The sequence below is a fragment of the Scophthalmus maximus genome, chromosome 19 (genome assembly GCF_022379125.1).
Source record: "Scophthalmus maximus strain ysfricsl-2021 chromosome 19, ASM2237912v1, whole genome shotgun sequence".
Classification (NCBI taxonomy): Eukaryota; Metazoa; Chordata; class Actinopteri; order Pleuronectiformes; family Scophthalmidae; genus Scophthalmus; species Scophthalmus maximus.
This window is the reverse complement of record NC_061533.1, coordinates 3,674,222-3,681,331: the sequence shown is the minus strand read 5'-3', so window position 1 is coordinate 3,681,331 and position 7,110 is coordinate 3,674,222. Positions and strand designations below refer to the sequence as shown.

The 7,110-nt window shown below is 44.0% G+C and overlaps 1 long non-coding RNA gene across 1 annotated transcript; it reads left to right on the top strand.

The window, feature by feature from the left end:
• Positions 1–974: 974 nt before the first annotated feature.
• Positions 975–6,134, top strand: LOC118313357. The gene is made up of 3 exons (XR_004794450.2): positions 975–1,806; positions 3,439–3,569; positions 5,962–6,134. It is a non-coding gene; the product is annotated as an uncharacterized LOC118313357 (long non-coding RNA).
• Positions 6,135–7,110: the final 976 nt, after the last annotated feature.

Genomic DNA, 7,110 nt, shown 5'->3' with positions numbered 1-7,110 from the left:
GAGAGATGGTCCATTTCTAACAAATTATAGAAAATAGAAATTAAGAAAATACTCACTTGGTGGCATCTGGTGGTCAAGTAGAAAACAGCAACCAACTGAGCAACCGACAGGGGACACTTTATGGTGGCGCACCGCCGATTCCATTTCCGGTTTCCGGCAGCGTCTGAAAATTCAACAGGAACGCGGCGTATTCTGGGACCATTTTGTGCAACAACCGTATTCAACACAACGTATCAAACATGGCGACTCACACGGAGGTCGTGTCCACCTCATGGAACTATATTTGTCTTATTCAAAGTTGACAAAAAAACATTGGTTCTTTGTTGCAGGTAATTATACATATATGAACGAACACATAGTTGTGGACAAAATATTAAATTTCTGTGATTAAGTTCTTCTAAATATTACACACTGTAGCTTTAAAGGGATAGCTCAGTGATTTTGAAGTGGGGTTGTATGAGTTACTTATGCATAGTTAATATTTTACCTAAATGCTGAGCAAATCAACTGTTCGACTCAAAGCTACCGTAGAGAAAACTGAAGCAGTGAAAAAAAATACGTCCTTCAGCAGAACAGATTTTTCTTTTTAGGTAACGTTTTAAAATGTGGCGAAAAATAAGTTTTTGCAGTGGTCCCCTCTGCAACAGTGGGACTGAGACTTGGGCTACTTTCACTTCTCCTCCAAACTCCGTTGAACCACATCGCTGATCACCATCTCCATCAGGTAACATATTAACTATGCATAAGTGACTCATGCAACCATCGTCTTTATCCATTTAAGGGTCGGGGGGGTGGAGCCAATCCCAGCTGACGTTGGGCGAGAGGCGGGGTTCACCCTGGACAGGTCGCCAGCCTATCACAGGGCCACATACAGAGACGGACAACCATTCACTCTCACATTCACACCTACGGTCAATTTAGAGTCTCCAATGAACCTGACCCCATTCTGCATGTCTCTGGACTGTGGGAGGAAGCCGGAGAACCCGGAGAGAACCCACGCACACACGGGGAGAACATGCAAACTCCACACAGAGAGGCCCTGGTTGGTTTGAACCGGGACTCGAACCCAGAACCTTCTTGCTGTGAGGCGACAGCGCTGACCGTGCAGCCCAACTCGGACAACCCCACTTCAGAATTAATGAACTATTGAGGCAAAACATTTGATATTACAAATGATCCTGAATTCAATCAACTTTGGTGTATTGAACTCAAACCTTCAAACTTGAATCCACTCGAGTTTTCTTTGCACATGATTTACCACTGTTATTCAACCTGTTTAAAGTGATGAGTGGCCTATTTCCTGCTTCTCCCCCAGCTGCTCTGACAGATTAGCCCCTCCACTCACCCTTTGGATCGCTAATTGCCCTTAATGAATTGATCAGTCGTGTGTGACCGAACTCACCATATTTAAATCAGTCACATCGACTGTCAATCTGTCAACGGTTGGCCCTTTAATTGAGCCGTTTAACGACGCTAACGAACGAACACACACACAAACACACGCATTTTAAAACATGGCAGAAACCAGACGCCGGTGCAGAGAAGATGAAAAAAGTCAAATCAGGGAACGTAAATAACAAAGTTTTGTGGTTTTTTTGGAGAAGTTGACTTGTTAGCGTTAGCATTAGCATTAGCGTTAGCATTAGCATTAGCGTTAGCGTTAGCGTGGAGCGCACGATGCTACTATGCTAACGTCGCGGCGGCTAACGTCAGTTCTGCTAAACGTCGGCAGGACACGGAGACACCCACCTGGTCCGACCCTCGTCTCGTCTCTCCACCGGCGGACGGCTGAGCCCTCGGTGGCGGGTAGGTTCCCGGTCACCAGCCCTTACGACATACACGTTACTGTTAACCGCTGGTCACTCAAAGCTAGTTAAGCTAACTATTCCAAAATCCATTAATGTAACATCGCTGGGATTAATGCTGCCTTCAGGCGCTAGTCGGAAGATCCTACTTCCCACTCGGAATTACGAGAACGTCACGTTCAAGGGCTTTGTTGTCGGAACGAATTGGGAAAACGATGGCGAAATTGCTGATGTAATAACTGTGCACCGCGCTACCAGACTAAAGTCCATTTGTTGTTGATAGAACGATAAATAATATTGGTCTATATGTTGCACTGTTTACAATAAAGAACTACGTACCCGGTCATGTGCAATTTCCGAGGCGGCAACTCGTATTTACCATCATTCCGATAACACATGAAGCCAGCACAGCGCTTTTCAATCAATGTCACAGTCCCACAGGACTTCTGTCCGTCCCGTCCGCCATTTTGGCTCTTTTTTCCAAAATCAATAAACACATGAATCAGACTACGTGAGACATACGTAGGCTGAGTTTTGTTTTAGTATTTCTTCAAAAACTCTGTATGTTCGTTGTCTATGTGGTGCATTGGCTCATGTGGTAAATGTGCATTACAATTTTTAACTAAGCCATAACTAACAACTTCATCTTTTAAACACTTGAATCATGATTTCTTTTTTGTGCCCAAGCTTCCTCTGCATTTCTTTTTTTAATCCGGTCCTGCCCTGTAGGTTTATGTTTCAAGTTATTTCAGTCCGTCGACGCGGCGGCAAATTAAAACACATTGTCAGTTTTGGCAGGAAATGAAAGCCGGTGCCAGAGTTGATGAAATCACCAACGTCTGACCCAGAATTTTTCAAAAGTGATTTGATTTAGACAAGCAGGCTTATTTTTTCCTCCCCCTAGTTTCAGTTCACGGCCACGTCAGTGAAAGACGGAGACCACAGTCAGGTTTGCTCGAAGCGTTTTTTGTGAGGACTCTCCTCATCCCTCTCGGGGCGTCGGTTTGTGTTTCCAAAATGGAAGAGGCGCTCACGGAAGGTCAAGTGGGATAGACAGAAGAAGGAGACAAAGGGGAAGATGAAATAGTTTTATTGTTGGGGGGCCCGAAATTCTAATCCAATTCGGCCTTTAACACGAGATAAATCGACAGTCACCGTGGTCGAGCGGTGGTCAGTGAAATCCAATCTAAAATGGCTGCAGCTGCAAGTTGTCATATAGTGAAGCAGAACTCAGTTGGCCTCTGGGTCTCTCTGCTGCTGACAAGCAAGAGAAAATTCATTTATAACCCAAAAAGGACTCCCGCACAATACCTCGCCCGCCCGCCCTCGTGTTTGACGTGTTGTACATCGGGTATTCACAAAGTGACACGTGCCACTGTTCAGCAAGTGAGAGTGTGGAAGTTTCCCGCATCCCGTTACATCAACATGACGGTAAAGAGGCCACCGTGTGTGTGTGGGAATCAGTCATATGATTAATTCTGAAAGGTACGATGACATTTGGCCAGGGGCAAAAGAACCATCTAATAAGCAGAGGGAATTCGAAAAGTGTTTAATATCTGTACATGAAATGGGAAAATCTCTGTTGCGACTCCACTTTAATATTTGAATCCTTTTTCTTCTCTTTTTTTTACAGCCATTTGACATTGGTGACATGGTTCAACCTGAAATGTTCAAGTCTGCATCGATGTCTCCTGCTGCGAGAGTCCCTGCTGTGATGACGAGGGCAGAATATACAGATGAAAAACAATATCTTCAAAGGAGCAGGTACGCAACACGCAAAATATACCTGGCAGCGCAAGGAAGGCGACGCCAGATATGGAAAAATACAATGGATTCCATGGTGATAATCTGCACAATAAGGTTTTATTGGAACTTGGGCCCAATCCTCTTACAGTAGCTTTGACTGTTATTTCCACTGGGTATGGTAATATTGATGTAACTAAAGTCATTTGAGATAATCTCAAAATACACTGACTTCTCTACAGCAAAAGTCCAGATTTCCACCAAACTTTGTGGAGAGAAGTTTTCTGGGTCTTTGGACAGGCCGATACAATTTTGGAGCTAATGCAGTTTAAGGGTCAGTTTGATTATTTAAATAAGTCTTTTTGATTATCAGACATTGCACTTCTTCACACTAGACAATTGTGTGTGGGATTATTCAGATTCTACGTCCACTTTTTGACCACTACAAACTTGAAGTAACTTTTTATCTTTGGCCACTTGGAGGCAGCATAAACAATCTGTCATCACAACAGTTAACATATTGACACAGCGAAAAACAAATGGTCGCTCACTGACACGTCCGTCAGATGTGGAGCAGCATGCTCACTCATCTGGAGTCTCCAGTCTTCACAGTCTTGTTCAGTAACGTTGTTCGTTTTTTTTTTCTACCAGCTCCTGAGGGAGATGTTCAGCTCTTTAGCTGCCAAATGCTCAAAAAATGCTCACCAGCGATTCTCAAACTGTTTCTCAAACTGCTGTTTGCTGTTTGCTTCTTCTGTACAAAGAGCTTTTTTTAGCGCCTTTTCTCTGAAAACAGCTGCCTGCTGCTCTCGCCCTAAATGATGCTGTGCTGCGGCGAGAGGGAAACAGATTGGTAAAGTTCTGGGCTGAGCAGGTTTTTAAACAACAACAACAACAACCCTTCTTTCAATATTGTTTTCACATTTTTCCGATAGAAATGATTGGAGCCCGGCCGATATATCAACGACAATATCGTACGATATAAACCTTTCACAGACATATCGGTATCAGCGCCTAAATTTACCGATATGACGTTTTCTATTGTACAGAAAAAAAGTGGGTTTATGTTCACATTTTACATAATATAAGTTATGTTTATTTTCTTCATTCAAGCTCTACATATTTGTTTGTATTTGTGTTTTCTTTCTATTTAATAGTTATTTATGTTAAAGTTAATGGTTAAACTAAAATAACGGAAATCCATTACTCCCTAATATCCATATCGGCCACCAAAATCCATATCGGTCGGGCTCTAGAAATGATAATCATTGCCACTTCAAAGGGCTTCTCATCCAAAATGGAACTGAAAAGCATTTTCAATTCAACCGATGGACAAACTCAGAACACGATGCAGCTCCTGTGCGGAGCTCGGCGTCAACGGCTGTTTTCCACATCAACACTTGAAATACTGCATTTGAAAACGTTCATAAAGGCACCGACAACTCTCTCTTCTGAGTCTATTCAAATATTGCCAACCGAAGGTGACGGTCTCTTTTTTTTCCTACTTTCAGGCTGTTCTGAAAACATCATCTGATTAAACATTTTGACAGAAGCAAAGCATTTGAGAAGCGGGAACATCAGTCGTGCTCTTGATGACAAAGGGTATAGTTGGAAAAGACTCAGGGGGGCCACAGTGTTTGGTGGCTCACCTTTGTCAGAGCTGCATAGGTTCAAAGTGAGGACTGCTGGGAAGAGTTGTGTGGGTGAAAATGAACGAGAAGAAGGTGTGGCGTGTGGCCAGAGTTCAAGTCATCACTTTATTCCACCGTTTGACCCTGATGTGCTCCGGAGGAATTCAACGTTTGAAAGAAAAGCGGGATTAGAATAAAAAAAAAAAAGGGGGCCGGGGCCGAAGCAGGTGGCTGGACTGTAAATAGAGACGATCGCAGCCTGTTGGCTCAGCGCGCCGACGCTCTGATAACATTTTCTGCCGCAGCTGCAGCATCTGCGCTTTGATGTGATGAAGGTTGTTTTCTCTAGTGATTTTCACATTTCAGTTTAACGGAGACAAACTATCCCAGCAGTGCGAGCGAACCTCTGTCCCCACCGTGTGTCCAAAACCTGGCCACCTGCATTACCCACAATGCAAGTCGACGGCAAGACAGCGCGGCCGGGGGGCTGCTTGGGAGAAGTTTGATCTCGGGGGGGGGCTTTTTTGTGCCAGAACGACTCTCCGTCTTCAGGTATCAGTCGCTGTTTTGGTTGAGTACGGACGACAGAACTACTCGGCAAGGTCGTGGTTTGGTCAAAGGTCACGGTCGGGTTAGCATAGACCCTTTCGTAGCCACCACGTGCAGAGGCCTCTCGTAAGCCTCGAAGGCAGCGAGTGGGCTACGCGCATAATTGTGTCTAACGTAGCCTCCAGCGACTCTTTCGACTTCACACCGGGTTTGTTTTATTTTCCAACTCGTAGTCTCAAGCCCCGACCGACGCTGCCTCAGCGACATCCATCAGACCTCGTTCAGTTCCGCGAAGAGCCACGAGACAAGACGTCTGAAAGTGCACTCCCTAAGATCTGTGAACAGACTCCGATGTGTGAAGTTTTTACTTTCCCTCATCAGCTTGACAGCATTGGATTTGACCTGTTGACTAATAAAAATCATTTCTAAATACTTCATGAGCCTCTTAGACTTTGTGCAGTCATTTTTTAAGACCCACTTCTGGAGTTCTTTGAATATATCACCGCGGTTGATGAAATGAGAACTTAAACTCTTTTCACAAAGGGGCTTCTGAGGGTTTTCATCACTCTGTTATAAATCTCCCCGGGAACTCAAAACCTTGAAGCGAAAAAAAAAAAAGTCTTAACATAAGAATGGAGAATTACTGATGCAGAATTTCAGATGCAGCTGATGTATTTAAATATGGGATGGAATCCGATAGCCTCGACGTTCTGCCCCTCGCCGCCTCCGCAAATGGGAAATGACTGGCCACAGTTTATGTTCAGTCAAACAGAAATCTAACATGTACAAGTCCAACGGGGCACAGAGGAAAACGTCCGTCAAATACAGTAACATTACAAAAAGTAAAAAATCCCTGTTTCAACCCTGATTCTGGAAAAACAAGTTGTCAGTTGCCGTCTCCAGTGTGTGTCATGTGTTCTGGTTTGCAGCCCACACTTAGGCAGACGTTAGCGCCACATGAAAAAATGCAAACTGGCTACTGGATGCAGACAGAGCGCTATGGAAACTTTAAAAAAAAACAACCTTGCAGCGTCATTCGGCCGAAAAAGGCGAAGGAAAAGATGGCGATGGATTAGTGTGTTGGGATTTGGCATCTGATAAAAACTTCAAACTCATAGATTTACAGCTTAAACCAACTTCCCATGATCGCATTTCGTCACCTTACCTGTGCCAAGGCAGATATATATTTGATATAGAAGATATACTTGACCCACTTGGACCTCGACCTAAGCGCCCCAATATTCATAACCATGCAGTATATAGTCTGCATGGTTATGCAGATACCAAGTGTATATAACCTTTGTTTAGTCAAGTAACGCCATTGAGATCAAGTTTTCTTTTCCAAGAGGTCTGAATACAGCAGCGATTGGGGAAAAACAAAT